Source organism: Pipra filicauda, unplaced genomic scaffold (assembly GCF_003945595.2).
Source record: "Pipra filicauda isolate LSUMZ 115617 unplaced genomic scaffold, ASM394559v2 scaffold140_size2443280_pilon, whole genome shotgun sequence".
NCBI classification, from domain to species: Eukaryota; Metazoa; Chordata; class Aves; order Passeriformes; family Pipridae; genus Pipra; species Pipra filicauda.
The window spans coordinates 1,678,004-1,705,083 of NW_024103885.1; the positions used below are offsets into that span (position 1 = coordinate 1,678,004).

The 27,080-nt window shown below is 38.2% G+C and overlaps 1 protein-coding gene across 8 annotated transcripts in view; it reads right to left on the minus strand.

Moving 5' to 3' along the window:
- CRACD (capping protein inhibiting regulator of actin dynamics) overlaps window positions 1-27,080 on the minus strand; it is a 125,986-nt gene that overhangs the window by 62,081 nt on the left and 36,825 nt on the right. For 4 of the 8 annotated variants that reach the window (XM_039378573.1, XM_039378572.1, XM_039378570.1 and 1 more), the window contains exons 1-2: window positions 5,341-5,366; window positions 2,219-2,362 (exon numbers count right to left, since the gene is read on the minus strand). The gene's annotated coding sequence lies outside the window, so the exon portion shown is untranslated. Of the gene's footprint in view, window positions 1-2,218; window positions 2,363-5,340; window positions 5,367-27,080 lie in introns of those variants that run through there. The other 4 variants (XM_039378566.1, XM_039378567.1, XM_039378569.1 and 1 more) reach the window with 1 other exon arrangement.

A 27,080-nucleotide genomic window follows, 5' to 3' on the forward strand; every position in this document is an offset into this window, starting at 1 on the left:
GTAAGAAAGAAATCTGAACTGGATAAGCATAAAGAACAGGAGAAGCAAAATCAAGAGAACAAGAAATTACAGAATAAAGGGGGGAAAACCAGATTTGGATGAGACAAATGAAATAAAAAGAAAACTTTAATAGCATATAAGATAAAAAAGGGTTTCCTCTTCTTCCACTTTTTTAAGAATGGAAAAAAAAGTGTTCTATAAAGGAAAACTGAAGTCTTGGGGGAAGCAGGGAAGGGTCACCAATAAATATGATCCTGAAGCCACAAGCATTTTAACCTAGAAAATGTGAAATGGTAGAATCAATTATAAAAAAATCTTGTATGTATTAGAAAAAAACTCAAAATATTAGATTTCAATAACCTTGTTCAAAAATAGACTAACGCTACACTTACAAATGATTTACAACAAAAAGAATCTTATGGATTAAGCAAAATATCTACTCATAGTGCAAATTCTTTTCTAAAAATGTTTTGGACTCATTTCTGCAGTAAAAAGTAGAATATTCTAACAACAGGATATGTGGGTGGGTTATGAAAGAACACTGGGTACACTGTCAGAAAAGCAACCTAGCTTTAATTCTCTGGGAAGAAACATTATATGCAAATTCTAGATATACAGATGTATATCTTGCATATTTTACTTATGAAATTTGTATTAGTCAGTCTGGAGATGATCACACCTGACCACTGTCCTAGAGTGCTCTTTGAATATTTGTATTTTAAGCCAATGGGTATTGCATTTTACGTGGCAAAGTATAAAATGTTCTATTTGAAAAGTGCCATATTGCTTGCTCAAACTAAGTCTGTTCAAAAGAAACAGAAGATAGTTCAGAATCTGTAATCCTCACACACAAATGGCATGGAAATATGAGGTTAGAGAGCAGGTAGGAAGCATCCTGCATTCACAGAGCATTTTCCATTGGTGGTGGCACATTTCTTATTTTCCTGCTTTGAAGAAATACAAACATATCCCACCTGTAATACATTAACAGACACCATCTCACAAAGAGGTATTTCACAAACACCTGTGTACCTTCAGCTGAGGTGTAGTAGGTTTTTACGGCAGAAAAATGTCAAAATTACTATGACCATCTCAAGAAAACAGAACCTTTGTTTCTTATAAGTAAGCCAATATATTTCAGCTGATCATTTCAGAAGAGTTCTTAATGATATCTGCTGGTCGTTTATTCTCTTGCCACATAACACACCAGCCAAATGTGCATTTTGGCAAGACAGTCACAAGTAAGGCAGGACTTTTAGGTAACCAACAGTCTTTGTGAATTTACAGGGTGTTATGGGTTAGACAGGACAGATTCTCTAAAACCACAAAAATAACTTCAAATAACAGAATCATATTGTTTTGTGCAAAAGCAAAGACAACGTTTCTACATTAGATAGACACCAAACCCAGATTTACAGAAATGTGGTGTAGAGTGTTTGCAAATGACATCATTGATGAACACATTTGCCCTAGAACCACATTGCAGAATGGCTGCTATAGAAAGAAGTTATTACCTATTGTTTGGAATTCCAACACTCTTCCCAGAACAAGAAAAGAAAAGGGGGGGGGAGGAAAAAAAAGAGAATCTGAATAGGAAAAAACCTCTGCTGCTGTTATTCCACTTTGAGAATGCACAGTAAAGTATGTTTTAACTGTTTTCAGCTTCTTCCAATACCTTTTAGAACTGAAATGTCAAAGGAAGCAGAGTTGTAAATATTTTACAAATAACCAGTCAATCCAAAACCTGGCAGAAAGGAAAACAGTGCAGATCTGTTCTGATAAAAGCACAAATGGTAGTCTACTACTTAGCATCAACTCCCAGAGGCAACATTCTACAAACATGCTGTGTATATGTCTTGGCAAAATGAGAGTTGTGTGGTATACCAGAGACTACATAAATCTTTGCATGGCTAAAAATAACTTCAGTGCTTGAAATGAAAGATTATATTTGCTGTTTTGCATAGCATTTGTTTTCTTTTTTTTTCCAAAATACACACAAAAGCTACAAAGCAAATAGTTTTAAGCTCAGAAACACAAGAATTGCATTCTTTCTTCAATAAAAAAGCATCTTTTTTTCTGAGTTAGAACATGCAGGGTAAATAAATACATCAGTGTTCAATTATTATCTAAATATTCACTTCTGCTTTCAACTTAATGAATTGTTAAATGAAGACAACAGTTATGGTGTTAAAGGATTAGCAGAAAAACCTCTCCTTACCTTTTTTTAAGCTGGGGTGTGGTATTCTCTACTTTCACACAGTCTTGCACTCTCTCTGAAATGGGTATTTTTCTTTAATATAAGAGATCAGAAGTCAGGATACGCTGCTAGGGACCGGTGGTTAACATTCTTCTCCCGAACTGCCTAGGTATAAGTGGAATAGAAAGAATTTTAGTTCAACTTTTCTAAGCTAGCCTGGGAGTGGGGTTTTTTTGTTTTCACTCTTTTGAAGGGTGCTTATAAGCTGAACAGTTCCTGTCTGCCACATCTCTTGTAAATGGTTTGAGATGCTTGTAGTCTAAAAAAAAATAAGGAAGAAAGAAAAAAAAAATATATTGCAACCTGAGAAATTTTCATTAGCTTTGGACTTCCCTTTGAGACTTTCATACAAAATGGTCTTTCTTTCCTCATTCTAACTAGAGAAATAGCAACACTTTCTTATTTTTCCTTCCAAACACTCACATCCTGCAGTTCTAAATCAATTATATTTCAAGAAAAATATATCACTGGCTTTACTGTAGTTTAGCTGAAATAAAAATGTAGTATTTTCATTTCTCAAAATGAAAAACTAATAACTTCAAAAAGTTAAAATGTGACCTTGTCATATCTTTGATTTTCCTTCTATTAGAATGCACAAAAGTGAGTTTTAACTATTTTCCTGGCAAAAAACATTAATGCCTTTGTTTAATAAAAAAAAGATCTACTGCCAAAAACTGAAATTATAGTAATCTGTTTGAATACACTGCAAAATAGAAAAAATTTAAACAGACGAAAACAACTTGCAAAATTAAACAAAGTAACCATTTTTCTTCTGGTTTTACTAGTTTTACGTTTTACCTTGAAAAATTTAACTGTAATTTTGGAATTTTGATCTTGCACAATTCAAAATATACTTCAAAAGTTTTATGCTCATTTTAGGGCTTGCTGTGCTTCATTTTGCATTGAACTAGAAGTAAGTATCAGACAGGAATTTTGTAGCATCTAATCTATTCCCACACTCTAGCAGTTATTAAATAGTATTTGCTATATTCATTTATCCTTACATCTTCAGGCAGCTACAAATAAGAGTATTTTGTTGGAACAATGTAATTAGTTTATTGGTTAAATCATGCTCCATTTGACAAGACAAGGATAAGCGCATGTTTGACTCTAGATAATCAAACAGAACAGCTTGCAGGCATTAAATAATGGGGTTATTAGCCCCAGTATTCAGCTTCTCCTGAAGTTCATGGGCTAGGTGTTGGTGGGCACTCTCAGGCTGACAGAACAGATGATGTAGATCTGTGGTTTACCTAGCAAAGGTACCTGAACAAGGCAGTCTGTTTAAGCTGAGAAATTAGCACTCAGTTGACTCCGCACCACTCATAACATTCAGAATGTCTTGAAGGTGTGAGTGAGAGATGAAAAAGTGGTATGAAAAAATCCTGAGCTTGTTAGGTCAATTCTAAAAAAAAAAAAAGAAAGGTACTCCTAATTCATATGACAAAATGTGATGGTCTCGAACAACTAGTACTTGAGTCTAACTGGCAACTCCAGGTGTTAGAAATCTCATATATTCTCATCAACCTCAAATCTAATTTTCACATGTAGGCTCAGCACTACCCTCTTGTTTCTGGGCATAGGATGCAGCATTGACAATAGCGTGTGCTATAGCCTGAGCATGGAAAGTTTGTGGCCTCCATCAGGATATCAGATCAATGTTGTTCTAGCACAACAGGCAGGAATGTATTCACTTTTTCACCAGAAAAATTTTCCACAAAATCAATTGTAATCAATTGTCAGTGCAAAGATCTCTGTTAATTCACAGCTGTAAATCCTGCACGCAACCAAAATCCCTCTCCAACACAGACTCTCTGATTTCCTGCCCTGCAGACATCATGCTGTTAAATGGCAGAGCAGAGAACATCTCTCAGTGTGCTAATGTCACATATTTCACTGCCCTTTCTGCACCTGAGTGACTTATGCTAATGGCCATGGCACTGCAGACACCAGTTCACTGCACTTGCAATAAGGAGCCTGCTGTAACTGAGAGACTTCAGGTCTGTCGTCTTGTCTGTCGTCTACCAGCCCATTATGGAGAGTCAGTTTTCATTCTTCTGGGTGAGGTTTTGAAGCATGGCAGCAATGGGCCAACTTCCGAATTATTTTATTATTCTTGAAAATCAGAATTCAAAGCACTTTGAGCTCCTGAGCGTAATACAGACCTTCACTGTTCAAGGTGCCAGAAAAGAAAACTTAAAGCACAGACAGTGTTAACCACTAAGCTCAAGATGCATCAAGGAGATATGCCCTGGGAATAATAAGCAAAGAGAAAAGGTCTTCCTTCTATTTACTAACACTCTTTTTCTTCTCGGGGAAGACGCGGAGACAGATGGATAGGGAAATACTTCAGTGAAAAGGAAATACTTCCAGACAGGCCAGCATGGAATATTTGGATCTTGAAAGATCATGTCAGGAAGTTATTCTATTTTGTACCCTTCCAACACAGCCATCAAACGCAATACAGAATCAGAAATACATATTTCCAACACAGAAAACTAAGCAGACACATACTCTGCATACACTCAGGGAAAATTACTACATCCCACAGTAATAAGTAACTGACAGAAGCATATGATGCCAGGCCCATGAAATTCTGACCAGAATAGAAATCAGGAAATAAAAAGTTGCTTCAGTTTTTCAAGTGTTTTTTTGGATACAGACCTTTCTATTCTGTGTTTTATTTTTTCGCATCTACCTTTTATCTCATAGTAATAGTACAAAATTTTAGAACAGAGATAGGCCACTATAAAGCAGGTCACTGAAAATACCTACCATAATGCTAGACTTACAAGTGGTAAACTGATCAACTGGTCTATTTTCAGCATCTCAGACAATAGTCGTTCTTGTAATAGTCCACATGGTTGTTATTCCGTCACACAACACAAAACTAGCAGGCAATTAAGCATGACAAACTATCAAATATTTGTCCACTAAAGGACCCTGCTATATCTTCTCTCCCTGTTTATTAAGTCCCTGTTCTTCTAAATGCATGTTTCAACCTCTCGGGATAGCTGCCTAACACTACAAAAGGAAATATGCTGTTCAGTGTATCACAGACAAATATAAGCAACATTACTCACAGAATACTTCTTCTTTTATGCAGAGAAAACTCCTGATTTAAAGAAAAAATAAATTATCATCAGACAGAGAAAGCCAACATCAACAACTCCTGAAAAAAGCAAAAGAGTGTAGGGATATCTGTCAGTTAAAATACCGAAAGGTGTGACTCAGTGTTTTGTACCATGAGCAAGAAGATAAACCCTCTATGACTTAAATGGTTTCTTTAGAACCTCGTAGATCACTCTGCATTAGAAACAGAGTTAACACATTTCAAAATGTGATCCTCAGATTAATTTTGATAACATCTATAATACATTTGGTACGCACATAAAAATAAGTGGAATATCAATCAAAAACTACATCTTTTCCAGACTACTTACAGATAAAAGTTTGCAACAAGTAGTTACCTATGAGTCATAAAATCACAGAATGGTTTGCATTGGAAGGGACTTTAAAGATCATCTAGTTCCAACGCCCCTGCCATGGGCAGAGACCGGTTTCACTAGACCAGGTTACTCAGAGCTCCATCCAACCTGACCTTAAACACTTCTAGGGATGGAGCATCCACAACTTCTCTGGGCAACCTGTTTCAATGCCTCACCACACTCACAGTGAAAAGTTTCTTCCTAATATCTAATCAAAACCTACCCTCTTTCATCTTACACCCATTCCCTCTTGTCCTGTCACTACATATCCTTGTAAAAAGTCCCTCTCCAGCTCTCCTGTAGGCCCTCTTTAGGTACTGGAAGGCTGCTCTAAAGTCTCCCTGGAGCCTTCTCTTCTCCAGGCTTAACAGCCCCAACTCTCTCATCCTGTCTTCATAGGATTCAATAAAACATTTTTGGCACAGTCAGTCTTTGGAAAGTAGTTAGTACAAGTTGTTTTGCTAGTGAGTTATACTATATTTTGATACCAAGGTTTAGTTTTAAATTAAATCCAAACCCAAAAGAACGCTGATGCCCTTCTTTGGTGGCCAATAAAACCTTTCTTTCTCTGTACCAGATACTGAGTTTTTTCTGTGTTGTACATCATACAAATCCATTACTTTGGATTATTTTCTCTGATAATGCATCATATAGTATCCACAACTGCTCAAAGCTAAGAAAATAATCTCCAGAGATCATATCAGATCAGATATTTTATCATGGTGCCAAACTTGACTTTGACTCTCTAGCCCCTGCAGGGAGCATAATCCCCAAATATCCACATGTGTATGAGCACACACTCACACACAGAGCCCTAGAATAGCAGATTAAGTTTATATAACATTACTTCCTTCCCAGAGGTTTGGACCATTCAAGGGGAACAAATCCCCTCACTGCAAGGGAAGATTGCCAGGACTCATTAAGAGAAAAAGAACTATGCTATCAGATTATGATCTGGCCTGCCCTTTCCTAGACACATTTCTTTACCTAAATGCATATTGGAGTGAATTTTATTTCAAAATGGGCTACTGTAACACTAATAAGTGTACATCTCCTATCCATCCACCCAAATGAAGTGAGCAAATAATTTCTTACTCTATATGCAGAAAAGAGTACCCAAACACAGTGGGCAAATAGTGTTCTCACTCCTCAGCCAAAATTAAATTCTGTTACGTTTTCTTGAGAAATAAGTAAAAATCTAAACATTTAGAACTAGCAATTAAAAGAACTGTAAATAACATAAAATGTAGAAATCATTCTTAATAAATAATATCTCATAATGTAGCACAGGAATCCTAGGATAAGGAAAGCTTTGGTAAATTAGCACACCTATTAACATTGACATATATTCTGCCCCAAAACTCTAGGATATCACAAAATGTCACTTAATTCATAAAGCTGGTGTTTCATGGAAAAACAAGCAGTAAAAATGTTCAGCTCCTAGTTTTCAGAGGTAGGAGTGGCAGAGGTAGGAGTAAAGACTTCTCCCAGATTTCCTTATACTGTTATTTTCAGCCATGCCTTGCAAGGAATCCTCTTCTGAGGTGTAAACCCAAGTTAGAAAATGAAGAAGAAAAAAATTTGTTGCATGCAAGGGCATGTAATAAGGTAGAAAGATGTAAAGGGTGCAAAGAAGGCCACACTCTTCCCAGTGATATCCAGTGACACCACAAGGGGTAACGGGTCAACACTGAAACTCAGGAGGTTCCCTCTGAACATCAGGAAACATTTTTAACTGTAAGAGTGACTAAGCACTGACACAAGTTGCCCAGAGAGGTTGTGGAGTTGTGGTGGGTTGACCTTGGCTGGACACCAGGTGCCCACCCAGCCGCTCTATCACTCCCTTTCCCAGTTGGACAGGGGAGAGAGTAAGATGGAAACAACCCATGGGTTGGGATAAGGCAGTTTATTAAAGCAAAAACAAAGCAAAAGCAAAGTTGGGCATGCAAAAGTGAAGTGAAAGATAGCAGAGTTTATTCTCTGCTTCCCGTGAAGCAGGGCTTCAGTACGTGTGACGGTTCCTCAGCAGGCAGCCATTGGAGACAATGAGCGCCCGCCCTCCTGCTCCTTGCCTCAGCTTTTGTATCTGAGCTGACATCTATGGTATGGGATATCCCTCAGGTTAGTTTGGGTCAGCTGGCCTATTTGTGTCCCCTCCCAGGATCTTGCCCTCAATTGAGGAAGGAATGTTACAGTGTTGGTGCTGTGCTCAGCAGTAGCCAAAACACTGGTGTGTTATCAAAACCCTTCTAGCTGCCAATGCAAAGCACAGGACTGTGAGGGCTACTATGGGGAAATGAACTCCAGATCAGCCAGACCCAATAAAGGAGTCTACATCCTTTGAAGGTATTCAGAACCCAAATGGACTGAGTCCTGGACAACGAGATCTAGGTGACTGTGCTTTAGCAGGTGGGTTGGATGAGATGGCCTCCAGAGGTGCCTCCCAACCTCAGCTAGTCTGTGATTCTGTGAAAACAGGGGGGAAAAATAGAAAAGTAATTGCCATAATTAGGAAACAAACAATTAAAAATGTTCTTTTTTTTTTTTTTTAAATACAACCCTAGTTATCACAAGCCAAACAACAGTATGAGTAAATAGGATAAAAGTGGATTAACAGACCTGCAGAACAATTGCTGTTGACATTGTAATTTCCCTAGGTCATGCTGACACCATTAAAAAGTCATTTCTCCAGTCAAAGTTATATAGATAAAATCCAAATGCATGCAAAAGACTTAGTAAGAAGAAAGCTTTGATCTCCCAAACTACAAGATAGGAATCTTTTCCTCAGAAAAACCTGCCAGGTCTTAATGTAAAAAACGTAGATTTGCAGGGCCAACCACCCCCTGCCCTGCAGCTGTGTCCCTTGTTCACCTCTGCACTCCCTCTCTTCCCTCCAGCACAGCCAGAGGTAGCAAAGGTAATTATATTTGCATAGGTCAGCGGCAAAGCTGCATTAAAAGACACTGGGAGACATACAGATGGGTAAATGAGACTGTTTAACCTGCATAATATTACTGCTGATGAGGAATGGAAAAGGGAAAATTCACTTGGTCTCAGGGGAGCTTGATGGCATTGCAGTAGGAAGATGGGAGTATTTCTGCAATGCACTAGTGCACCACCATCCTGCAGCACAGCCAGAGCATGCTGTAGTTTTACCTTCACTTATGTTGAACAGCAACTAAATCAAACTAAAACTGTAGTCCTCCCTGTGTTGTAAGGTGTTAAGAGAGAACTTCTCTATCAGACTATTCAATCCAGCTCTCCAGTCATGCTCGGCTAACCTCAACCCGCCCTAGCCACAGGAAGCTTGCCCAAGTGTGAATCAAAGTACATGTTATTGCAGTTTAGTTATACTTACTAAACTTACATTGCAGTTTAGTACATGTTATTGCAGTTTAGTTATACTTACACTGGCAGAATATAAGTGTAAAATGCCAAGGAATAAATGGGAACCAAACTTCTCTCTGTACTTTGGTTTCTTTTCCACACACTTTATATGTGTGCCTTAAGAAGACTTTTTTTTTCTTTTAAAAAACAATGTAATGTTCTTTCTCAAGTACCACAAACATCTTCAATTAGAAATGCTTCTAATATTCTCTAAAAGATTAAAATGTGAAATATTACAATTTCTAACAAAATATATGTTTTTGCTCCTCTGTTTACTATGCCAAGTATAACCTCTAACACCCAGGGAAAAAAAAATGATAAGGCAGGTCATCAACCATTGCAAGATTATTTTATGATGGCACAATCCTCTGGTTACTTTCTGTTCACTAAAAGTGCAATTAAAACCAGTGTTCTATGGTTGTGTGTCATTCCTGACTATATAACCACACTATTTCCGAGCACAGCTAGAAAAATCATCTACAATATTATGTGACCAGTTGCCATTCCCTTTACTTGATCTCAATTGAATTCTGTGCTACAGGATGACTTAAATGAGGCTCTAAAGTTGTTTGTGGAGTAGGATTCTGCTCTACAAGAGTAAAAGTTTGCAAAAAACCAAAAAACCTCTGTCAAAAGAACTTCAAAGAAAAAGAAAAAAGGGGACAAAAAGCCTGAGAAACTCCTATTTGAGGAATATCATATCACAAAGTGCACAGACAGCACAAGCCTCATTGAATAATGATGCCTAACTCTAGTGTATGTCCAAGTAAGGAGAGGAAAGAGATTTTCTTGTACCAGCTCCTCAGTCTGCGGAGAAGTCAGTAATAGTTTGTTTCAGGTACTCGCTCATGCAGAGATAAATGTGCCAGCTGCCTTGGAAGCTCTCTGAAGAAAGGCACTATATAAACATAAATCATTAATGAAGCCAGTGACCTCATCCTTGGGTAACTAGAGAAGCATAAAACCAACATGCTGTAGAGGTAGAAAGTTTTCTAGTCAGCAGTGCTACGCACCAGCGGACAATAAACACAAGAGCATCCATCTTGATGCCATAGCAGATTCCTTTTGACAGGCTTTGTGTTTTTATCTCAACCACCACAGGTCATAGGTGGCAAAAAGCAGAAGCTTCTGAAGACAAATGAGGTCATAGTTCAATAATTAAGAGGGGGAACCCTGCCTAATCTTTTCATCTCATCCAAGGCTTTCCTGAAGTGAAACATTTAACAGATGTAAAATATATTTTGTTAACTTTAAGAGCATGAGAAGAGTCATTGTGCCAAGCTCCAACCTGTGGCATGCAGCAACACCCTGGGGAAGATGGGGACCAAAGGTGCAAAAAGAAACTCGGCTTTAGTAACCACCCAGCTCTTTCAGCCTCACAGGGTGACAGAAACTACCCCCCATATGCAATGTAGCGGGAGCAGTCCAGCTTTTTGGGGCTCTATCTTTCTCAGCCCAGCTCCTTCACCTTTCAGTGCCTATGACTGCAGCTGCTCCAGCCAAGCTCAATCTCTGTCCCATGGGCATGGCAGCAGCATGGAAGTCACAGGAGACAAAGGCTGCCAACAAAAAGGCAGGACAAAGGGTAGCTGCTGGCACGAGGTCAGACAAGAAAAAGGCTTTTGCACAAGGGTGAAGCTGCTACTACGTGATGTAATGAATGACCATAGATCCAGAGTACCCAGATCCAAGTCCTGTGAGCTCCAGGTTGTGGCATTTGACAGGGACTTTCACAGTCCATAGAACAAAAAATTCAGTTACTCCAAATTTTCCCAATAATTACAGGTGTCTTAATGGCATCATGAGAATTTAAAAAGAGAATTTAAATGAGACAGGATGATGACCGCAAGACCTTTTAAGGAGGCTGTTTGACATACAAACATCACCACAGAGGGAAAACAAAAAAATGAAAAACTTGCTGTGGAGAAAAAAAAAAAAAAGAAAGAGGTTTGTCCTCTGTCAGAGAAGAAGAGATGTTGTCTCTGGTAAATTTAGCCAAATGAACCCATGCTTCACTGTTTCTTTGGGTCCAGCAGCTTTGTGACTGACATGCTATTTTTTTTTCTTTTCCAAAGAGATAAATTACAGAGGGAGCATTTCACTGGCATCTTCATCCTGCTAACACGGCAAGAGAACTCAGCTGAGTGTCATGCCAGTTGCATGCGGTGATTTTAGCTGACAACTGGCCTAAGTTGCCTTTGCTGTACATGTGATAACTTGTTTTCCAACTAGCTGTACAAGCAACTCAAGCATTATATTTTCCCAGCTTCTTCCAGATAGTTTTTCAGCCTGTTCTAGTATGACAATTTGTCTCTGAAACCATGGCCGATGGTTACTGGCAGGCCAGTACCTTTGTCCTGACAGCTTTTGGTGACTGTCATGTGAAGTTCACATCTACCTCTCTCATACTGATGTATCGTTGCTTAAATAGTAGAAAATGGTACAGAAGGGTTTGTGCTTTCTCCTCTCTGGAAATTAAGAAGTGAGATTGCACAGACTTGGTACTCTTTCCCTGCAAGAAATCTGTATGCAAAAAGCCACATTGTCCATACAAGATTAATATTACTTAGTTATAAATCAATAGTTCCATGCCTGAAGAGATTGTAACCTTCTAAATTTTTTTCCTCACATATAAAAAGAGAGAAGGGAGAAAATGGAGTGGTGGTGACCAACAGTTTACCTAATTGTTTATAATTATCCTAAGGATAGAAAATATGAGCTGTACTAATGTCAAAAGACAGGAAGGGATGATAATAAAGGAAATAATTTGCTGTATGAAAGTCTGACAGGCTTTTATCAAATACAAAGATACGTAATTTCTTTTTTAGGACTTTCAGTGTTTGTTGTGTTCATTTAATAAAGCACTGCATGTAGTGAAAGATAGAAATTGCCGGGGTATTTGTCAGAAAACGGTTCTGTAAAACTGTAATAAAATCAAAAGGCTAAAAGGAATAAAAAAAAATTACTTAAATCATGACTCTCTAGTTTACTCTCCACTTGAAATAACCCACACGAAGTACCAAGGAACAATTTTTCTTTCAATTCCATGACACTTCCACGGACAAAGTATATAACTTCTCCAGAAAGCACATTAATACCTGTCCACTTGACAGGGAGAACTGCGCCTTAACAGCACCAAAGCTCCCAAGCTTTCACTAGTGGTGATAAAAAACACTCACTGTAAAATATATATGTGTACAAAAATATATATATTCCCGCCTCAGGCATACATGTACAACCAGTCTTCAAGTTTTTATAACATATTAAAAAAAGTTTCAAACTTCAAAGAATTTATTTGCCTTTCACAACATACTCTTACCTGAAAATAAATACAAAGTCCCCAACATTAGTCAGCAGAATTAAATAAAACAGCTAATAGGGTAAGAGACCCTTTATGTAGCTTAAAACTAATTAATATCTATTTAAATATCAAATGTTGACTTTAAAGAAATGACATCTCTTTTAGAAATTCTGTCTTTTTTCCCCATGTCATCTGTTCAGGGGGCACATCTTGGAACATATTTGAAAAATGCCAGTTTAGCATTTGTTGTTTTGTTGAATTAAACAATAAAATGAACAAGAAATAATTTTAAAAGCTTCTTCTCCCTCCTCCCCAAACTGTAAGGCCTTCCTGCTAGGTTTTTTTTAATCTCAAGGAAATGCATGCTGAATTTTGTATAGTTATTCAAAGTGTCATCTTCTGGAAACTGTAGTGGGCTACAATTCCAGTTCCTAGAAAAGATGAATGTGCGCTACTAATTATTCAGTGTTATGCTGTTTCTTCACTTAAATAGCTCCATCTCCCAGCAAAGTGAAGCAAGAGATGAATATCTCTGCTGTGTTTATTTTCAAATTGGAAAATGCATTTTTTGCAGAAGGTTTTATTACAGAAAGAAATATATATTAGATGTAAAAGCCCTACTAAAAAGCAACTAGTTGCAAAGTGAGTTCATTATTAGGAATTTATTAATAAGATCTATATCATAACATTTAATGGATTCTTATTGGATGCTTTTTCTAGTCGTAAATTATCAGGAAAAAGTCCACTGGATTAAGTTTGTTGTGCACACCACACATTCTATCAAGTCCGTGGCATTTTAAAGCAGTTCAGATATCCCTTTTCTGGTATGGCTGGCTGTGCCATTACCACACAATGTGACAGACAGAAAATGTATGAAGAGTGAAAGAAACATAGCTGTGAAAGTACAGCATAGCAACAGCAGTATGTGTTTGCCTTCTGCATTTTGGGACACTTGAATAAGTGTTCACCCCTGCAGATAATTTTGTTCACCTGGAAACCTTCATGTTTTCTCTCTCCACATGAAAAGAAGTATGGATTAGGAAGCCTTCTTATTTTTTCTTAGTTTTCTAGGCTATTGTTGCTATAATTATATGGTTTGCATGTTCTTTTGGATAAGCACTATGTCTTTTTCTAAGTTTGAGAAGCATCCAACGTGTTTCTGGAACTGCTGCTATCCCAGAAGTGAGAAGTTGTGACAAGCCTACAGATCAGTTCTGTTTCTCATACTTTTCCACACAGCCTTAGAAGGACATCCCTACCAATGAGATGGTAGAAGGTAAATATGTCAACTGCCAGTAGCAGAGACACTTAAATCCACTCACTTTCTTGCCATGAGAAAGCACTGGGAGCCGGAAAATGGGCAGAAATTTTAAAGAAAACCCATTCAAGTAGCATGCCCTGAAGGGAGAGGAAGGGAGATGGGAACAAAGGCTGCTGTGATATTTCATGGACACATATGTCCTACCTGGCATTTCCAGCAACACGGCAAACCGAGACCGCAGCTTCTCTGGAGAAGCAGGTTTTCCTGGTAGAACTCGGGGAACATCAGCTCAGCTCAGTTACAGGTTCCACCTTCACTGAGTTGGGTCACATTTTGTAGAGCTTTGTAACATGAAGCAGAATGCTTTTTGAGTAAACGTTCATTTAATTGTTGTATCTGGATGCCTTTTTTGTAATTAAGCAGCAAGATAAAAAAAATCTTGAGAGTTTTGAAATGTTTATTCAATGTCTGTGTATGACAGGAGCCTGGGAAGAAGGTGTTGGGAGAAGGGTATTTTCTCCTCTGTCCTGCTGAGGAGGGAGAAGGAGAGAGGGGCCAGGCGGGTCGAGGTCAACCTACCACAGTTTGTTACTGAAAGGCAAGAGGTTCCTCACTGCCAAGGAAGTATTCCAAGTGTAGATTCACTTTTGGTTGTGCCCTTTTAAACTCAGAGATTCCAGCTCTCTCTCATAAGACTTTCACTGCACTGATCCTGTATTTGTTTCTATCTTCATTCCCCCCTTTTCTGAGAGATAGGTAAGTATAACAAAATGAAAGTGATATTAGGCACCAAAAAGGACCCGAATACAAACCATTTCTCCAAATGTTTAGAAATAGTTTGAAGTTTGGCACTTGTGATAGTGGTAGGTTGTCACATCAAAAACCCGAAAACTGTTGCAATTACTTTCTGCATTATTTCACTTCAGTATTTCAGGCTATTGCCCAATAGTAAATAAATAATTTCTCAGTGGTCCTGGAATGATCACAATGGTCACTAGGAATTAAGAAATCCAGCTGATGCAAGTAGTTGGATTTGAGAGAACCCTATAGGAAGTAAAAGCTTAGAGGAGTTGTTCAAACAAATGAGCAGGGAGGCAAAACTAAAGAGACCTGAATGCCAGCTACAGAAGCTGCATGCATATACCAACAGCAGGAAGCATGGGGATCTGCTATGGAAACAAGAGCAGGTGAGCAGATAGAGTAGCAGTGCCAGTACTCACTGCAAGCAGATGAATCATTTGGCTATAACTGGGAATGTTCTTTTCAACATCTATTTTTAAATAAAATGTCGAAGAAGCTTTCACAAGATTTTGCATGCTCTATTTCAGTTTCCAAGAAGTACCAAAATACTACCAGAAATTTTGGTCCCAGAATACTGCCTCAAGGATCTTAGAATAGAATTCCCCAAATTTTACATAAAAGCATGAAGTGAATGTTTCCAGCTTGTTCCATCTTTGTTTAAGGTTCAATGAGCCTAAATAGCCAGTCTAGCATGCATACCTAAGGCAAATGCAACTTCAAATCTTTGCTAAGTCCATCTGCCCTTAATATTAAGAAAAAATATTCCCTATGCTGGAAAGAGTGAATGTTGGAAAATACTCAAAATGTCATCAAAAGACAGCTTGAGAGGGATAAAAGTTCATTCATTTGAAACAAAACAAAATAAAAATCTGAAAAAAAATCTGAGAAATACTAAATTTTGATAGCAACAGAGGTAGTTTAAAGAAAAGCCATGATCACAAATAACAAAAGTATGGTTTACCCTGACTGTCAGTGTGGCTGTTTTCCATTTAAAAGTAAAAGCCTAAGAATTTGTCCACAGCTTACTGTACACTAAACCAGATATATCAGGAAAAAAAGTCAAACTCTCAGTTTACATGAAAGGCTTCATATATTCTTATAGACAAATGCCACAGTCTGTCTCATACCAAAACTAAAGATTACAGAATTTTATTCATCCAATCTAATTTGCTGCATTAATTTTCTTTGGAGTTAAATTACTTCATGTTACATTCTGCTACATTGTGTAAAAGTGCAATAATATTTCCACGGTTTGGTTTGAAAGGAAACAGTGGATTTGCTTTAGTGTGCTAGTCATGGACAGGAATGGCACACTCGTCTTGCTTGGTCTAAGTGTAATCATCACGCTTCCCTCTACAAGTCTGATTTGGAGTTAATATGTGAAAGCTATGTTTATGCATTAATAGCACGAGTGCTTAGTTTTAGCCTTTTGTTGGTCAAAAAAAAAAAAAGCCTAAAAAGCAATCCTTCACATGCTTTCTGAAATTGTTATAAGAGAGAAATCATTCAAAATGTTCACATAAGCAAGGTACACAGTTGTACCTTTTAACTGAATGAGAAACTGTTCCCTTAGGTGTCTTTAATTTATAAATTACAACCTCCTGGTTGTATGGTCTCTTGGCATGAAGTTATTAATAGAGACAGAACTTTGAAGAAATGTTTTAGAAAGCTTCCCTGCCCCTGGAGACTTGTCCTGAGGGATTACACCAACCAAATGAATTAAGGAACCAGTCATGTACTTTCCAAATGCAACCTGCATGTTTTCAAATAATTCAACTGCAGCCAGACTTTTTTAGCTCAAGTTCCTTGTGTCAGAAGAGCTTTGTCTCCTTGCCAGAATTAGCCACCTAATTTTGGAAAGTTCACCACAAAAACAAAGGGAACCTGTGAAACTACAAAGGAGGTGTTATCACCTCTATTCAACATATATCCCTTCTTGCCAAATTGCTGTAGCTGTGCATGGAATTTTAATTTTGAGGCAGCTATTGGATTCTATGGGCAACTATGATTTAGAATTGTAAATCTATGAAACTCTGAACAAGTGTCAAATGTCAGCAAGCTACAAGGAAACAGCTTTTCTTGACTAAGGTAAGTCTTGTTAGATTTTTTAATTATTTTACCTTGCTAAAATGCAAATTATAAGTGCCTTCTAAAGTGCAATGAAATAACTCTGAACAAGGGTAGCAATACTTGAGCAAATAGTTGCAACTCCTAAACCTAAGTTGTTACAATGTAGGCCAATTATCTAATTATTACCTATTTTGGCAAATGGTAGTTGTTCAATCTTCTTTTCTTTCCTTCAGTGAGTGAGTCCATCCTCTTCTCCCTCAAAAGCTGCTCACTTCAACCCTGGCAGATTTAATGCCTCTCTTTCACTGGAGTATGATCGCAAAGGTAGACAACCTTCAGCACAATGATGGCCACAAGCCATGGGACAGGATAGAGAACATTCAATATTTTTAAAATGCTTTCCTGCCTTGCCTCCAAATCAGTAACCATAGCACATAGAAGGCAAATCAAACAACTTTTATTTCTTAGCAGACAAGTGAGGCAAATAAATGTGCTGTTCCATGGACACAATTTAGGGTTTGATGTCTGAAAAGGACAGAAAACAGCCTTACATCTAGGCACTGAAAATCTCTATGGAGGAACAGTACTGTCCAGAGCTACACTGCACAAATCCTCTAGTGACCTGACTGAAGTAGCGCTCTAACATCAAGAGTTCTTGTTTTAAAAGTGTTCATTTTTTCCTCATTATTCAGCATGGCACTCATGTATAACTCACTACACAGAATCCACTCTGAAGAGAATTATTAAATTTTCCAGATCCACTTGTTCTGAATGTTTGCTTGCCCTCAGAGCTGTCCTCACAAAAACTATTATTCTTGAACAGTTAACATGAGAATAACATTTTAACTATGGCCTTGGTAGCAAAACACCGTAAAATATTTTGTATATTAACGACAGTCCGAAAAAAGTCTGGAAGATGTAGGAAGCACATCTGAATGCCAGAATATAAAGCAATATTGGGAGAAAGCTCTGCTGATGCTTCCTTGCTCCAGTGTAGCCTGTGCACAGATCCACTCAGACATCATGAGAAGTTTGAGGAGGTAACTATTGATGTTCTCTCTGGAGAATATCACAAGCACTGTCTAGTAAATCCTAAATGAATGTGCACAAACTGTGATCTGCAGACATGGAAAGGGAATGAGGCTCTTGGTAGGTTTTTTAGTGAGGGCAGTAGAAAGAGCCATGACATCACATCATGTCTCTTACTGCATTTGAAATCCTGACTCTAGAGCATGTAGGTTTTCCTCCCTGTTACCTAGATTTAATTCCCCAAAAGTGAGAAGTCAATTTCTTCTGAAACACTTCATAATAATCTTCAGGACAAAACAGGTTGGGTGAAAAATGTCAATGAGGGCAAGCAAAGTTGTACAAAACTTTCTTGTGATGACAATTTGTGCAAAATTAACTGCAGATCTGCCAGGAGAGAAGCAGTCAAAATTCCAGGAGGACACAAAACCTTTGTACACAATGCTCAGACACAGTTCGGCTCTAATAACCAAGTTCTGCAGTGACCCTTCTTTATTCTGATTTGGAGAAGAGCTAATGTTAGGACAGGTTTTTATTTTGTATGTGGCTTTTTTTTTTTAAAACACTCCAATTTAGATCTCTATTTCATTCTGCTAAAATACCTACTACTCAGTTATTTTCATAAGTGTTTTAAGTTTGACTTAGTTTCAGTTCTAAGAAAGAGTAATTAAATTTTTCATACAAAACACTTCCCAAGAGTTTCCACTGCCTTCAGCTCCAGAGATTACAATCTCACCTTGGCAGGCAGGAGATATTATCAATGTTCCCTATTTAGGCCAGTAGCAAGATACTTCTGTCAACTCATCTTGAATTAACTTTGGCTATCATGACAGGGGTACCTGGAAACAGCTCTTCAGACAGAAATCCCCAAATGCACTCACAATGAGAAGGATTTAGCACAAGCACGTTCATCTTCATTACTGGAAACATAATAGGAACTGCAGCACTTAAAGACAATATGTAAGGGCATTTAAACAAGAATAGCTCCTGTGTGCAATAAATACTTCATGCTCACATGAGCTGTATGCCTACAAATCAGCTGCAGCCCACTGAACCATCTGCTTTCACAATAGCCTCCAGCCTGCCTTTCTCACTGCAGTGCAGTGTGGGTTGTGCTGCTCCCAGAAAGGATTTGGGTTAAGCTAGATCAGATAAGGAGAGCCCTTAGTGGCTGGTACATCTAAAACTGTTTCTAAATTGCATGTCAAATACTTGTCAAATTACTATGTCCTGTAATTGGAATTACCGAAGTGGAAAAGATAGCAGGTAAATGGTTAGGATAGTATTTGTAGGTTCCTCTAAAGCTTACTTCTGATGATAAAGTCAGTTCTTCCTGCAACTGAAATAAACTGTCCTTGTCTCTTCATTCCTGATGTGATCTTGCACAGCTCAGACAAGAACGGGGTCTTTATTCCACCACGTCTGAGATAACACTGCAGGAAATGTGACACAGAAGCATCTTTGTGCCGAGCTAACTTGTGTGCTGTGTCAGATGTAAGGAGCATCCAGCTGCTTTCAGCTTCCATGGAGCCTAGCAGAGGGCTAACCAGACTTTCCTACACTGCAAGGCACTCACATGATTTGCCTAAGAGGGTCATGGCCAAGAATTTTCCCCAAATCCTGTGCCGTGACATTGGCAACTGCTGAAAAAGGTTGTTTAATAGGTGATAAGATCACCTAGGAAGCCGTCTGTGAGAACAGGGACCAACCTTCTGCCCTTCTGAGTGGCTCCTCTGGACGAGAGGTGTAACACTGCTAGCGTGAGATGCCGAACAGTAACAGCAGGATACGGCAGGACCTAAGAGGATCAGGGCATGTATCATGTCACAGGCGGGAAGGTAGGACAGCAGTAAAGGCAGCAAAAAAAGAAAGCATGTGGATAAAAGTATTTTAGTTCTCAATATCCAGCTAAGTATTATGGGAATTTCAGTACTGCCCCAAAACTTTCTTGCAGTCAGAAAAGTTCTGGATATTTGTTTCAGATGAGTTTATCTAAACATCTAAACCATCTAAATAATATCTAAAATATAATAAATAATTGCTTAAATCTAATTACAACTTAAATATTATTACAAACTAGATACTGCCCTTCACTATATGCTGAGCTGCCTTGTAGTGAAGTTGATGGACTGCTGGTAGGTATAGACCTTAGCCCGTTATTTCTCCTCTCTTAATACTTCAGACACTCTGTGGTGTCTGAAGGATCTGTTATCAAGACAGAATTAGACCAACAAACTTGACCCTTTAACATTAAAAATTAAAAAGGTAACGGAATATCACCTTAGATGCCTTCAGTGCTATAAATAGACTATTTCGTGCAAGAAAGTCTAGACATTTCAACAATAAACCATTTCTAGAGGCATCTATATTTTCTTCTGCCATATTAACTGTCACCAAAGATTCAGGACCTCCTCCCAGGTGAAATCAAATCCTTTGTATGAGCCAGAAAACTGCAATTCTATCGGAGCATAATGCAAATAAAACCATAGCAGATACTATTAATGGTTCCAATTCAGTGCATAACAGATAAAATAGTATTTTTCATCAAGTTACTGAATTTTGGATTATATCTATGCTACAAAGTTTGCCACTTCTAAGAAAAAAAGAATAACATCTCCTTCTCTAGGCTGTAAAACCATACAGACAAAGCCTTGCTTCTTTGTAATACCAATGCTGGAGAAAGAGTGGGACAAAAACCATATTTCCCAGTAGTTCCATCCAGTATTTTCCAACCACCTACACATTGTTTGTTGTTAGAAAAACAAATGCAAAGATCTGTTACTCTCAAAGACTCTTAACTACCCTGATGGCTAACAACCAGCAAACTGAACACTGGGAAAATAAGACTTCAAAATGGGAAAGTCTTTTCAGAATATTGAACAGGTTCTTAATGCTTGCCCAAAAGATATCTAAAGAAACTTTACACCCTTTGAAAACTAGCATACCACCTTCTGCCAACAGTAAGGAGAATATTACATTTTAGTTGCCATACTGTTTTTTATACATTATTCTGTTTCTATACCAACACCTAGCAAATGTCTGTACTTATGTACCTATCTTTATCTTGAGTCACTTATTAAACATGTCCTTTCTTAAGACAGAACAGTGGCCCCAAACAGTGATCCCTGAGCAATAGCCTTCTGATGGTATCTGCGGCCAAAGAAAGTTGATGACAGCAAGTAAAAGAATGTAAAGCATGTTTAGCAATACTGAGCTTCTTTGCTCACAAGCCAATGAACCACAAGGCTTATGTCTGTGTCAGCACTTCAGATTTTTCAATGAAACAGTTGTTTTTTGACAATATTAGCATTTTTCCCCTGCATAAATAATTTTAAACATGAAATGTCCCTAGCTGTCCTGATTACACGACTCGTTACAGCCTGCTGGACACAAGGACATATTATTTAGCATTCAATGACAGTACCTTAGAATACCCTGTTTTAGCTCTGTCACTTTTTAAAATTCTTTAAAAATTATTTCAATAGTAAGTCTTTGTATAAAAGTATGTGACTCTGATGTGACAGATCTATGTTTTTCTACATAAAACAATATACTATGCTGCTGAGAAAAAACAAGTCAGCCTTTTCTGAGCCATCCAAGCCTTTTGAGGTCTGAGGGCTTGGTATACCACAGTTGGGCAAATAGCAATAAGGTAACTTTACATTAACGTTCAGATAAAAACCCTATGCAATTTTTCAAGCAGAGAGGTGGTTATACAGGTCTATTTGTTTTTCATGCATCCAATTCTGTTCTCATTTGCTCTCTTGAGCACAAATAGATTTTGCACATTACCTGTGCTATGTGTAAAGTCTCTGAGCAAACAAAGCTGAACCTACATCTGGTACAATGAACATGCTTTAAAAGCATTATGCATCTCCACTTAATATTTGGATTCTAAATATCATGAGGTTAGCATATTTGGTGTATTTCTGCTGTCCATATGAATGAACTCCAGGAAATTTTCACCAATTCAGCTACATCTGCTCTGGGTAGAGACTGAACACCCAAGTTGAGGGAGGTTTGAGGGACTGGGATCCAGAAACCAAGGATGAAAGAAAACCTTGGATCAAACTTTACCTCCCTCTTAAGCACGTCCTTTTAGTTGAGATAGTTTCTTTTGTGTTAATCTATGTTGAAACAGCCATTGACAGGACACCTTCACAAGTGACAGACACTATATTTTAAAAGAGAAAGAAATAAAAACCAAATGCCAGAGGAACAGATTCCTTGCTGAGTGGGTGGCAGCGCACAGGCAGCACAAGCCACTGCTTTGGAAGAGAACGGAGTGATCTTGTGGTAGCTAAAGATTTTCTGCTTACATATGTTGTCATGAGCAGCGAGAACATACAGGATTTATCTGCAAATTTTGGTGCCGCTCTAACTGCCGTGTGCTCCCAGCTGTAACCACTGCTCAGCACATCCAGGTTAGCGGCAATCCAGAGTCAGTTATGAAACTCCAACCTGGCCACACCACTAATCTTCAAATTGCAGGAAAGGATTACTAACCATGATGTAGTTAAGCATTTAAAAGGTGATGCAGCAAGAAAGGAAGCAAATCTAATCCTCATATTAGCAGCCTAATTATTTTTAGGAGAATACATCCTTATGCTTATCCTATCCATGTAGGAGGTGTCTCCTACATGGAGCCACCCTTTTACATCCTAAAAGGAGGTATATTAGCATGACCATATGCTTTGAGGAAGACTTGTCAGCTGAGGCACAGAAGTGCTGCTTTTGGTTCTGGAGTGGGATAGCTCCATGCCAGCCAAAATCTTTGTGTATGTGTCTGTTCTGCAACACACAGTGGGACAACAGCACAGAAACCCCAGATTCTGTAGTGTGGTGAAACTAGAGCAAACAGAGAATGGCAGGGATGTCATAGAAACACAGCAAAGAGGTAAATGCCATAAGAGAAAAGTTAATTTAAGATAATGGGCAGCTTGAATGAGAACCAATATCTATCCACTGATCATGAGGAAAAAAACAAAACCGCAAAACTTCCCTCCACCCCCACCCCCCAACATACAAAACTGTAAGAATCTGGAAAAAACTCACACAACGTATGGAAGCAAAAAGTTGGTGACCAGTTTCGAAGCTGGAGTGTGATGAGTTCATGAAAGCAATGCATGACATTATTGCCCATCACATGAGTGGACTGCAACTCAAAGGCTAAGGAAGGCAAAATGCCAAAGTATTCCTACACAGCACCATGCAAGTTGTGTATTGAAAACATATGAAAACTGAACAAAAAAAACAACAAACCAATGAGACAATAAAAGTATAAACATTCTTTAGCCAGAGATAGAATTTGAGCAGCATTCTAAATGAACCACTGGTAATCCTAACTATATTGAATAAACACATACTATTTTCTTGGCAAGCACTCTAAAACTGGCAAAGTAGTGTCTCACAGTGCCAGTACTATAGTTAGGCAAAAGGCTGAAACTTCTCTGTATGTGTCAGCCAAGCACCTTCCTGAGCAGCAAGAGAAACCCTTCTGCAGTTGACCACTTTGCCTTTATTCTTTTACCATTCACGGTCTAACACTAAAACAAATCATATTCTGCACGTACATAATGCATTGTAAGATGTTTAAGGCTTAACCTTGTTCTGACACTTATTTTGAGCCTTGAAGTAATTTATTCAGACAGTTTTTCTGTTCTTCTATCACCACTTAGGCTAAGCAACAGGATTCTTAGCTCCTCCTGCAGAACTGGCTCAGGCAAAAGGAGGCTCTTCCCATCTCCTGGGGCTCTATATCAAGCCAGTATATCATTCCCTGTAACATTCTGTTATTTACTGTAATAACATGAAAGGGAGAAAATGCATGCAGGGGAAAAAATTTCACAGAGTACAGTCATCACATGCAAATTCTATATTCTTTTCTATTTGTTTGAAGGCTAGAAAGGCAAGCTATTTTAAAGTGATAATTGACTTCTATTTCAGCACTGTAAAGAAAAGAAATGTCATCCACTCTGCGTAATTAATTGCATTACATATTCACATACACCCACATTCGTTTGGAGCAGGAAAATACAACTCTCTGACAGTTACACTGTCCTAAAAAATAAAAACCCCACAGATATATTTAGAGATTTTAGATCATCCAAAGGAAACCAGACCCTAATTTTAATGACTAGTACTGTCAGTAATAACCTTTAACTAACAGTTTTCTTTCTAGAAATTTATTGATGGGCACAAACCAGTTTTTGCTTCTCACTTCATAGAGCTCAGTCCTTCTGACTGCACTTCAATCCAGAAGAATATGTTCACTGTTTTAGGGGATTGCCACCTCCAGTTCATTTGAAAGAACTGCTCAGGAGAAGACCAGAACAGAGCTTTTCACATCCATAGTGAAGCAGATCTAAACATTTCTTATGATTAGAAAAGAAGAGTTGGAAATAGAAATATCAGTTAAAGCATAAGCAAATAATCAAGAATGTCAGCTGTTGTTACAAAGCTAAATTCATTCCATGTCCTCTTCATCTTTCTCATTTTTTTGGAAGGGGATAAATTGGCAAATTGGTATTAAGTTGGCAAATTTTAAGAGAGTAGAATTGGTAAAATATCTGCAGCTTGGATTTCTTACAAGAGTTTCTATATCATTGCACTAGATTCTGAGACTCCTGGCATTAACTTTAATATTGACTATGTTTTTCCCTTTTTTCTGAAACAGCTACCGCAAAAGGAAGTTAACTACAGCTGCAAAGGAAGAGTAGAGGCCCTGCCTGCTCCCTCTAACAAGCTGCCATCTCTCCAGACTCGCATAACTTTCTGTTATCTCCACAGCACGCTGAACTACTATGCCATCATGCACAGGATAAATCTGTGTCTGTAGAATCAACACTCTGAGCAGCATCTTACCTGCTAAGGGGCAAGGAATTTAAATACTCTTAGTTTATCATTAAAAATAAGGCAAAACACAATTATACCAAATTCCACCTTTTAACAACACAGGCAATTTATTTTTGAAATACTTATTTTTAGAATTCTCAGCCTTGGTCAGTTCTCCACTATTTGCAGGCACTGGGGAGTGAAGGCCAACCCTTGCTTCTGCTTAGGAGTAGATGTTGCCACCATTTTCCTTTTCTCTGGGTGGAGAGTCAGAGCATCTTTTTCCAGGCCCTTAATTTTCCAAGTCCAACTATTTCCTTTTGACCCATGACACACTTAAAAAGATACCCTAAATATCATTTAAAGGGACTGTTAATTTATCACATTGAAACATAAGTAAAAATCTGGTTCTCAAGGCAGCCCATGAAAAATACATGATGCTGCACAGCTCTTTCTATCCTGCCTTCACACCATGATGCTATTCAGTGGAACCAGCTCCAAAGGGGAGGAGTTGGAAAAGGCCACAGCTCTGGAAGCAGTCATACATGGCAGTCCCTGTCCTCCTCCTCATTGTTTCCCACTTCCTCCAAGAGTCTTAGGTTCCTGAAAGTACAAGAAGAAGCTAATTTGGCTGATGAATAGCAAAAGAGCAAAAGGGCACTAAATCTTCAAGCCTACTTCTCTCTACTTTGTGCACAGACCCAGTCCATGAATTCTTCTCTTTCTGTGGGTCAGTGGCAAACACCTGCAGATTATTCCTGGCCACAGTTGCAGGCACTCAAAACATGCTGCAGGATTTGTATGGACAAGTAGTAGCGTCCAAATTTAGTTCTAAGTTCTTCAGGAGTTTTTCCTTCTATAAATCAAGAAAATCTGGGATTTCTTATTTGAAGAAAAATATTACTGCTAAAAATCAAGCTAAAATTTCATACAACAAGTCAATCTTTCCTTCAAGGAAAGCCATATAGTCTCTAATCTCATCATTCCCACAGCCAGACCTCAGAGGGCATCATGGATCCAGATGGCATTCTTCAGTATGGCAGAGCTGGACCACATCCTGGGCAATATGAATGCATACATAACTTCTTGCTGCCCAGCCTCTCTTTCACTCAACCTCTGTGCTGCATTTCCCAAGTCTGCTGTGGCACAGATCACGCTTTGTTTGCCTGCCTAAAGAAGTCTCTCATGCCAGCAGACACATAGAGAGCCCCTTCTCTAATTCTTGGAAGTCTATAGATGAGAATGTTCATATATTAAGAATAAGAAAGACAGCAAAATCCAATGAGGATTGAGGCCCATAGAACTACCAAATAAGACATGCAGGTGTATGTTGCTGCTCAGAGAGATCATTGCTTTGGGGAAATCATAACACAAAAAAGAGGCTCAGCATTCAACACAGAGAGTATAGCACAGTTTGGAACAATTACTGGAAAGAAACTGGAAAGGAACCTGTCACCAAGATAGATGCATTATAAGATGCACTTATAAAATGCATCTCAGGAGACAGATTTATGCAGACTGAAAGTGTCAGATTTGAGTCAAAAGTGTCAGAACTGAACAGAAGCCCAACATGAGTTGAAGTGATACTTGTTCACTCATCTATGTATTATTTTATGGTTTTGCTACTGAAATGAATTCCTAAGTTTCCATCAGAGCAGAACTGGATGAAAGCTCTAAGGCATTCTAAGATAAAATAACCAAGACCAAAGCATCACATTTAGAGATGCAAAGATTGTCACTTGCCTAGAATCATCTGAGGGTGTACCCTTGTGAGCAAATAAATGCTGGCCAGCAATACAAAGGGGAAGCAGGGAATGTTTAGGATTCATTTAGCTGCTGGCCATAATTGGTTTATGATGCCTTTTATATAATCCCAGAAATTGTAAAAACAGAGCTACAGGAAGGCTTAATCTTTATTTGTCTATTTCCATATTTAAGAAAAAGAGACATTTCATATCTATTTAAATACCCGGTTAATTACTGCTATACAATGTCTCCAGCCAAATGCAGCCCCATTTAGATGAATTTTTTTTGTTGTTGTTCATAATGTTCCTTTTAAGCAGCAATCGTTTCCATTCAGTCTCAGCCTAAACAGCTTCTCTGGAAGATAGCCCAATTAAGGAGATTTTCTTATTAAGCATGCCCCAATTAAGTGATGTACATCACTACCAGCTCAGATACTATATGATTTTTACATACTGAGCAGAACACAAGAAAGTACATGTTCACATTATTTTTAACAAAACAATATTAAAGGTATGAAGTCTTACCTACTAGGAAGACTTTTACACAGGCCTGTGGAGTTTTGTGAAGAAACTACCCAATCTTCCTTTTAAGTATTATTGAATAAATCTCTGAAGAGAACCTGACTCCTGGCATCCCAGTGCTCTCTGCAGCGCATCTCTATCAAGGTGGAAATGGGCTCTCTTTCCCTGGGTATCTGGAAATCAACTTTATAACTCACTCTGTGCTCCAGCACTACATAAGCCATTTTAATATTAAATTTAATTAAGTTTAATTATGTTTAATTAATTACTTTATTTTTTTTCCTGTAGGGAAGAGAGATTCAATGATGGCCCCATAGTAATTTCCTAAGGTTATATTTCTGGTACTTGGAAAGGAATCTGAAACAAGCGTTGGACATGTGTCCTACTT